The sequence below is a fragment of the Hemitrygon akajei genome, chromosome 5, assembly GCF_048418815.1.
Source record: "Hemitrygon akajei chromosome 5, sHemAka1.3, whole genome shotgun sequence".
NCBI lineage: Eukaryota > Metazoa > Chordata > Chondrichthyes > Myliobatiformes > Dasyatidae > Hemitrygon > Hemitrygon akajei.
The window spans coordinates 10,126,077-10,136,571 of record NC_133128.1 but is presented as its reverse complement, the minus strand read 5'-3'; positions in this window follow the sequence as shown (position 1 = coordinate 10,136,571).

Below are 10,495 nucleotides of genomic sequence, written 5' to 3'. Positions count from 1 at the left end.
GACCACTTTATCAGACACCTCCTGTATCTAATAAAGTGGTCACTGAGTCTATGTTTGTGATCTTCTGCTGCTGTAGCCCATCCACTTCAACATTCGATGTGTTGTGCATTAACATCAGGATGCTTTTTAATCGATTACAGCTCAACATTTAACACCATCTTCCTCTCAAAACTAATCAGTAAATTCCAAGACCTGGGTCTCAATACCCCCTTGTGCAATTGGATCCTGGATTTCCTCACTTGCAGAACCCAGTCAGTTCAGACTGGAAAAAATATCTGCTCCATAATCTCCATCAGCACAGGAGCACCACAGGGATGTGTACTTAGCCCCCTGCTCTACTCGCTTTACACCTGTGACTGTGTGGCTAGGTACAGCTCCAACACTATATACCAGCTTGTTGATGACACCACTGTTGTGGGCTGTATCAAAGGTGGTAAGGAATCAGCATACAGGAGGGGGAATGAAAATTTGGCTGAGTGGTGTATTAACAACAACCTCTCACTCAATGTCAATAAGACCAAGGAACTGGCAGTAGACTTCAGGGAGGAAGAAACCAGAGGTCCATGAGCCAGTGATCATCACAGGATCAAAGGTGGAGAGGGCCAGTAACATTAAATTCTTGAGTGTCACTATCTCAAAGGACCTGTCCTGGACCTAATATATAAGTATAATTGCAAAGAAAGCCCACAGCGCTTCTGCTTCCTCAGGAGTCTGTGGAGATTTGGCATGTCATCAAAAACCTTAGCAAATTTCTATCGATATGTGGTGGAAAATGTGTTGACTGGCTGCACAACAGCCTGGAATGGGAACACCAAAACCTTTGAGCGGAAAATCCTACAAAAGGTAGTGGATTCGGCCCAGTACATCATGGGTAAAGCCCTCCCAACCACTGAGCACATCTACATGAAACGTTGCCGTAGAAAAGCAGTATTCATCATCAATGACCCTCACCACCCAGGTCATGCTCTTTTCTCACTGCTGCCATCAGGTAGAAAGTACAAGAGCTTCAGGACTCACCACCAGATTCTGGAACAGTTACTACTCTTCAACCATCAGGCTCTTGAATAAAAGGGGATAACTACACTCATTCTATTTATGACATTCCCACAACCAATGATCTCACTGTAAGGACTCTTTATTTTGTAATTTCATACTCGTTATTTATTGCGGTTTATTTATTTTTGCATTTGCACAGTCTTTTGCTCATTGATCCCATTTACAGTTACTGTTCTATAGATTTGCTGAATATGCTCACAGGAAAAAAATCTCAAGGTTGTATGCGGTGACATGTATGTACTCTGATAATCAATTTTACTTTGAATTTTGAGATGCCTTTTTGCACACCACTGTTGTACTGCCTAGTTATTTGAGTTACTTCCTCCTTCCTGTCAGCTTGAACCAGTCTGGCCATTCCCCTCTGAGCTCTCTCATTAACAAGGCATTTTACATGCACAGAACTACTGGCTGTTGTTCTTGGGGGTTTTTTTTGCATCATTCTCTGTAAACTGTAAAATCACAAGAGATCAGCAGTTTCTGAGATACTCAGACATTTGGCATTCCACGGTCACAGTCCTTTCCCCATTCTGATGTTTGGTCTGGACAACAACTGAACCTCTTGACCATGTCTGTGTGCTTTCATGCATTGAGCTGCTGTCACGTGATTGGCTGATTAAATGTCTGTATTAACAAGCAGGTGTACTGGTGTAAAGAGGCCACTTATTTATAAGAGAGTAACTCATTCTCTTCTCCCAGGCATTTAATCTGATCATCCATTTTTGTTGTCCATCTCACCCCATCTATCTATTACTGCACTGCACCATAAACATTTTAAACTACTTTTTAAAATGCTGTTTACATTGAAAATATGTGCTTCAGAAACAGAATTAGAATCAGGTTTAGTATCACTGGCATAAGCTCTGAACTTACTGTTTTGAGGCAGCAGTACATTGCAATGCATAATAATAAAAACTATAAATTACAATAAGAAATATATATATAATTAGATAAGTAGTCCAAAGAGAGACAAAAGAGTGAGCTAGTGTATATGGGTTGAATGTCCATTCAGAAATCTGATGGTGGAGGGGAAGAATCTGTTCCTGAAATGTTGAGTGTGTGTCTTCAGCCTCCTACATCCTCCATGATGAGAAGAGGGCATATCCTGGATGACAGAGGTTCTTCATGATAAATGTCGTCTTTTTGAGGCATCACCTTTTGAAGATGTCCTGGACACTGGGGAGGCTAGTGAGCATGATGAAGCTGGATGAGTTTACAACTTCCTGCAGTTTTTTCTGATCCTGTGTAGTGACCCCTTCATACCAGACGGTGATGCAACCAGTTGGAATTCTCTGCACGGAACATCTAGACATCCGTGAGTGTCTTTGTTGACATATCAATTCTTTTCAAACTCCTAATGAAATGTAACTATTAGCATGCCATGCCTTCTTAGTAATTGTATCAGTATGTTGAGCCCAGGATAGATCCTCAGAGATGTTAACAACCACGAACTTGAAACTTTTCATCCCTTCCACTTCTCATTTCTCGACAAGGTTCCCTCGACTTCCTGTTCCTGAAGTCCATAGATAATTCCTTGGTCTTACTGATGTTGACTGCAAGGTTGCTGCTGCAACATCATTCAGTTGATCTACCTTGTTCCTGTACGCCTCCGCATCATCATCTGAATTCTGCCAACAATATCTGTGCCATTGGCAAATTTATAGAAGGCATTTGAACTGTGTCTAGCCACCCAGTTGTGGGTTTTGAGACAGCGGAGCAGTGGGCAAAGCATACGTAATTGATGTGCACCAGTGTTGGTTATCAGTGAGGAGGAGATGCTATTGCACATCCACACATACTGTTGCAGAGGGAGGTAGAGAGGCCCAGATTTTGGAGCTTGTATATTAGAACTGAGGGTACGATTGTGTTGAATGCTGAGGTATAATCAATGAATTGCAGCCTCACATAGTTATTACTGTTGTTCAGGTGAAGCATAGCCAAGTGAAGATTCCATGAGATCACATCCACTGTAGATCTTTCGTGGCAATTGGCAAATACAGTGGGTCCAGGTCCTTGCTTAGACAGGAATTGATTCTGACCATGGCCAACCTCTTAAAGCACTTCATCACATTAGATGTGAGAGCCAGTCTGTAATACTCCTGGAGGCAGCTCACCCTGCTCTTCTTGGGCACTGGTATGAATGTTGCCCTTTTGAAGAGGTGGAAACCTTTGACTGCAGCAATGAGGGATAGAAAATGACATTAAACACTTCTGCCAGGTGGTTGGCAAGGATTTCAGTGCCCTATCAATACACCATCAAGGCCTGACTCCTTGTGAGCACTCACCCCCTTTAAGGATAGGCACAAGGTGTCCTGATGAAGGGTCTCAGCCTGAAAAATCGACTGTTTATTCCCATCCATGGATGCTGCCTGACCTGCTGAGATCCTCTAGCTCAATGTGTGTATCTTTCTTGAAATATGTTCTGACATCGGCCTCCAGGACGAGGTCACAGGATCACCAGATGCTGCAGGGATTTGGACAGGTGTAGTTTTATTCTCCCTTTCAAAGCATGTATAAAATGAGTTGAGCTCACCTGGGTGAAGCATCACTGCCGATCATGATGTTAGATCTCCCTTTGTAGGAAGTAATGGCTGCAAACCCAGCCAGCGATGACATGCATCCAATTCCATCTCTAACTTTAAATTGAATTATTTATTCACTCTTAAAATACCTGGACTTCTTGTATAGTTCTGGATCTCCAGTTTTGAATGCCACAGGTCTATCCCTCAGCAGACTATGAATTTACTGTTTTATCCATGACTTTTGGTTTGGGTATGTCCAGTATGTCTGCATCCACACAACTCTTGATGAAGTCAGTATCATGGTGGTCAATTCATTCAGATTCGAAGATGAATCCCAGAATAATGTCCAGTCTACCAAAGCAGTCCTGTAAGCACTCCTCCATCCTCCTTCACCAAACCTTCTTCATTTTCATCACTGTTGCTGTAGTCTTTAGTCTCTACCAATACATTGGGAGTAGAAGCACAGCCAGGTGATTGGACTTTCTAAATGTGGATGGGGAATGGCATTGGAAGCATTTTTGATGGTGATCTAATGGTGGTCAAGTATGTTGGCTCCTCTAGGTCCACAGTTGATATGATGGTGCTAGTTGTTCAGAAATTTCTTCAAGGTTGAAATCTCTTGCAAGAAGCCGAGCACTGTTATATGACTGCTGATCACAGTGCTCAGCATCTCCAGTGCAAGTCTGACATTGGGCTAAGTTGAAGTTTCACCGCTACCAGGGTGATGGTAGTGGTGAAAAAAAAGGATGATAACTTAGCCGTGAGATGTTCCAGGCAGGGTGAGAAGGACTGAGACAGAACTAGAACTTCCACATCTATAGAACACGACGAATTAATCATAATTTATACAACACTTCCTCTGCCTTTAAAAGGCTGTTGCCCTGTCTTTGTGGAGAATACAAGATGGTGAGTGTGAGCCATGTTTCCATGAAGCAAAGTACAGAGCAATCACTGATGTCCCCTGATTCAGCAATCATGATCTGAGGTACTCAGTTTTATTTTCCAGAGACTGTACATTAGCCAGCAAGATTGTTGGGGGTGGGGGATCTAAGGCTTCTGCATCCCAGTTATACCTGAAGACCAACTCATCTTCCGTACTCCTTCGCTTCCTTTTTCTTAAAGGGGTTATACATGATGGTAATTTATACATGTGATAGATACATGCTGATATTTATGTACTTATGCACATTTTATTTCATATCCATACTTTAACCTTTAAGTTTACTTTATATATTTTTATAGTCATATAATTTTGAAATGTGTTTTTGATACATGTCATGCCCTGACCAACACACCACACCAAATTCCTGTAAAATGTAAATATATATGGTGAATAAAGTTGATCCTTGACCCTGACATGTCCATCAGTTCCCCATTGATTCACCTTCCATTTGCCTGCATGAACACCTGAGAATAGTTGGGATGTGAGAGAAAAATGGAGAGTCAAACAGTAATCCACACAGTCACAGGAAGAATGTACAAATTTGATGAATACAGCTGCCATGGTACATCAAGTAAATCAGAGCCCCTCTCTATTGATTCCGTCTCTACTTCCTGGTTGGACAAACTTGGGTTGTTCTTCTCTGCAGCAGCAGAGGCTGAGGGGAGATCTGATAGAGGTTTATAAGACTATCAGAGGCATAGTTAGAGTTAGACAGGCAGTATATTTTTCCTAGTGTTGAAATGTCTAATACCTGAGGGCATGCATTTGAGGTGACGGGGGTAATTTCAAAGGAGAGGTGAGGGGCAAGTTTTTCCCCATAGAAAGAGGTGGGTGCCTAGGGTGGTGATTGATGCTGATATATCAGGGACTTATAAGAGATGTTTAAACAGACACAGTTCTGTTATGGTTATTATTCTATAGATTTATTGAGTATGCTCACAAGAAAGTGAATCTCATGGTTGTATATTGTGACTTTTGATAATAAAATTTACTCAGAACTTTAAACTTTGAACATGAAGAAAACGGAGGGATATGGCCATGGTGCAGACAAAAGGATTCAGTTTAGTTGGCCATTTGATTACTAATTTAATTGGTTCAGCACAACATTGTGGGCCGAAGGGCCTGTTCCTGTGCTGTACTGTTCCATGTTCCTGCTAACTCGGTAAGGCAGCCAACATAATCAAGGACCCCGCCCATTATGGACATTCTCTCTTCTTCTCCCTCCCATTGGGAACAAGGTACAAATGCTTGACAACATATAGCACCAAGCTCAAGGACAGCTTCTATCCTGTAAGCAAATTGGTGCTGGAGTGTGTTGATGTGCAGGCTGCTCTCAGCAGATCTACCTTGTATTACCTCAATGCACGGTTGTTATGAAATGATCTGTGTGAAGAGTATCACTGTATATTCACTGTACCTCAGTACATGTGACAATAAACCAATTTACCAACTTATCTTACTATTATAAGACTGTTGAATGGACACCCTAGAGATGAACTCTTGATCTCTCCATTGAACTTGTCAGGACCTTTGCACCTTATTTATCTACTGGTATTGCACTTTCTCTGTGACTGTAATACGATGATTCTTTGACATTTTGTGCAACCTTAATGCACTTACTAGTAGAAGGTCCTGTCTGAGTAGCATGGAAACAAAAGCTTTTCATGAAATCTAAGCTTTGGGCCTCTACTTGCCAGAATTTAGAAGAATGGGGGGGGGGGGGGGGCAGGTGATCACATTGAAACCTATTGAATGTTGAAAGGCCAAGACAGAGTGGATGCGGAGAGGACTGTTTCCTATAGTGGGGAGAGTCTAGGATCAGAGGCCACCAGCCTCAGGAATGAGGGACATCTATTTAGAACAGAGAGGAGGAATTTCTTTAGCCAGAGGGTGACGAATCTGTGGAATTCATTGCCACAGGCAGCTGTGGAGGCCGGGTCATTGGGTATATTTAAGGCAGAGGTTGATAGATTCTTCATTAGTCAGGGCTTGAAGGGTTACAGGGAGAAGGCAGAAGAATGGGGTTCAGAGAGATATAGATCAGCCATGATTAAATAATGGGGCAGACTCAATGGGCTGAATGGCCTAATTCTGCTCCAATGTCTTATGATCTTATAGATTTGAGTGAGTGAGGCCTCCTTCAGTCAGGGTCAACCATGGACATTGCGTCCTAGCTGTCTAGATTCACAATCCTGGGCAGTATGATATGGAGGGCAAGCTGTTGCCCATATAACAATCTCCCCTTCTCCACACATCTGATGAACCTGAAGGAACAGCAGAGACTGATACAGTTTAGTACCTGCAGTGTTGCAGGAGTTGCCAGTCAGCATTGAACTCAACGTAGGACTGCATTAGGGACTCCAGCTCCAGATTTTTCCCTTGGGGTTTACTCTTGAAGCCTTCCCCATGAGTGGGTATAGCTGCAAGGCAGCTGAGGGTTGAGATCAGAATTTTCCTTCTCCTAGATGAGCTGCCAACCACGGCTGATGACAATGTTTAGCCCACAATGTTGCACCAACATCAACAAATTTCTCCATACCTTTCCCTCCTACTCAACCCAGAACACTTCATTTTCTCATACCTATGTGCCCATCTAAGAGACTTCTAAATGTCCTGATAGTATCCTCTCTACCACTACCCCTGAAAGTGCATCACAGGTGCCCATCTCTGTGTGTAAAATACCTATCTCTGACATCTTCCGTATACTTTCCCCCACTCACATTAAACAGGGGATCCCAACCTTTTTTATGCCATGGACCCCTACCATTAAATGAGAGGTCCATAGACCCCAAGTTGTGAACCCCTGCATTAGAAAGATGTTCAAAGTTTGAAGCAAATTTATTATCAAAGTACATATATATCACCATATACAATGCTGAGATTCATTTTTTGCAGGCAAACTCAGTAAATCCAAGAACCAAAATGGAATCAATGAAGGACCACACCCAACCAATGCAAAAGACAACAAACTGTGCAACTACAAGAGAAAAATTAAAATAAATAAATAAATAAGCAATATGACCAATCAGCATATAGATGGGAAAATCTGGCCAAGTGGTACCACGACAATCACCTTAGTCAATGTCAGCAAGATCAAGGAGCTGATTATTGACTTCAGGGAGACAAAAGCAGATATCCATAAGCCAGTACTCATCATGGGAGCAGAGGTGGCGAAGTAACAAATTTAAATTCCTTCGTGATATCATTTCGGAAGCCCAATTGTGAAGAAAGCACAGCAGCAACTTTTTGCAAAGTTTGCAAAGATTTGGCATGATATCTAAAAGTTGGACAAACTTCTATAGGTGCCTGGTGGAGAATATATTGACTGGCTGCATGAGAGCCTGGAATGGAAACACCTACGTCCTTGAATGGAAAATCCTACAAAAAGTGGTGAATATGGCGCAGCCCATCACGGGTAAAGCCTTCCCAATAATAGAGCACAATTACACGGAGCATTGTCACAAGATTCAACTTCTCATGTTTTTTTTTATTTATTGCTTATTTATTTATTATTATTATTTCTTTTTGTATTGAACAGTTTGTTGTCTTTTTTACATTGCTTGAATGCATGAGCAAGTGCAGTCTTTCACTGATTTATTATGGCTATTATCCCATTATGAACTTATTGAGTATGCCCACAAGACAATGAATCTCAGGGTGGTATATGGTGAAATATTTGCACTTTGATAATAAATGTCCTTTGAACTTTGATTGTCTTGATAGCATGCAAGGGCATTTACTTTGAATTTTGAATAAATATTGAGAACTTAAGAGTTCTTGAAAGTGAGTTCATAGTTTGTGGGAACAGTTCAGTAATGGGACAAGTGAAGTTATCCCCTTTGGTTCAAGAGCCTGATGGTTCAGGGGTATAAATGATCCTGAACTTGGTGGTGTGAGTTATGAGTCTCTTGTATGTTCTTCCTTATGGTAGCAGCGAGAGGAGAGCATGTCCTGGGTGGTGGGGTCCCTGATGATGGATGCTGCTTTTCTGCGACAGCTCTCCGTGCAGATGTGCTCAATTGCAGGGATGGACTGGGTGCACAGTATCTATTACTTTTTGTGGGATGTCCTCTGGTATTAGACTTTGCAGCCTGGGGAAAAGTTGCTGGCTGTCCACTCTATCTATGCCTCCCATGGTTCTACCATTTCCCCATATATCCGCCATAATGAAAGTTCACTCAAGGCGGGGAGATGCAGGATAATATTTAGATTCAACTTTTTTCACGCGTACATCGAAAATACAGTGAAAGGTGTCGCTTGCGTTAACAAATGTCAACACAGTGAAATGTCTCAACAGCCTACACCTGACACCACATATTCTGGTGCCAACATAGCATGCCCACAATGTTCAGCAGAACAACATAAACAACAGCAACAAAACAAGCCCTATTCTTCCCTCTCACATTCACAGACAGTCCTCCAGCTCCAGGACAGGTTGCCTTTGGGCCTCCAGCTTCCTGTGGACTCGTGGATACGCAGACATTGGGCCTTCTCCTATCACAGTGAACTTCCATACTCATGGACTTTCAGAACCAGGGCTCTGGCCATTGGGTCTTGGCCTCCGACTGAATTTCAGGCTTTGATTTTCAGTATTGCTCCCAGGACTTGCCAATGACAATGAATGAAGACCCTGGATGAAGACCCCAAACTCCAGGCCTCAAAGCATAAGAATATGGATAAATGTGAGAGAGACAACAATGTAATGCTCAGCAATTGTTGCACTAACATTCCCAAATTAGTCACACATAACACTGAATAAAACACTTGGAAGAGGAGCAAATTTAAATCTTGTGTGGCGTGCAGAAATCACAGATACAAATTGTGAAATAAGATGGTAGACCAAGTGTAATGTGAACAAAAATAGGAATAGTAAGGAGGAAAGGTTGGGAGCAGGATTTTCTCTGATGACACACAGCCATGAGGAGTATGCAGAGAGACTTCATGAGAATCTGGTAAGGAAAGGACACAGCTGATAGAATATGAGAAGGAAACATTGTGAAGTTAACCACTGATAGAAAAAGCAATGCTGTCTATCTAATACTATGTGCCCATGATGCTACTGCAAGCAAGTTTGTCATTGCAACTGTGCATATACATACAATATGTACTTGTGCAGATGGCAATGAACTTGACGTTAACTTAAATTGTCCAGATTTCACTTGAACCACTTGAAGACAGAAAGGTCCTTAAAAGAAGTTCAAAGTTCATTTATTAACAAAGTATGTATACATAATACAACCTTGAGATTCATCTCCTTCCAGACGGCCACAAGACAAAGAAATGCTGGGCGTCACAGTTGCATGATGGTTGGTGTAACACTATTACAGTGCCAGTGATCCAGGTTCAATTCCCCTGATGTCTGCAAAGAGTTTGTTCGTTCTCCATGACTGTGTGGGTTTCCTCTGGGTGCTCTGGTTTCCTACTACTTTCCAAAGATGTAGAGGCTAGTTGGTTAATTGGTACCATGAGTGTATTTGGTGGGCACATGGGCTGGTAGGGCCAATACCACACCGTATAAGTGTAAACTCAGCCGGCTCTATCATGGAAACTAGCCTGCCCACCATGAAGCACATCTTCAAAAGACAACGCTTCATGAATGTGGCATCCATCATTAAGGACCCTCACCATCCAAGGTGTGTCCTCCTCTTATTACTTCCAGCACAGAGAAGGTACAGGAGCCTGAAGATACACACTCAATGACTCAGGGACCTCTTCCTCCCCTCTGCCATCAGATTTGTTTTGCGTTATTTCTTTTTGGCAACATATAGCAATTTTTTTAGGTATTGCACTGTATTGCTGACCACAAAACAACAAATCTCATGATATATGTCAGTAATAATAAACCTGATTCTGATTCTGTGGAGATTCAGCTGCTGAATTTATTTAACTGATTGATTTTAAAGGTAGTCGTATAGGGTTATTGTAGAAAAGAGGCACGTGGGTAAATAACTAGATGTGGTCTTATTGAATGTGAAGC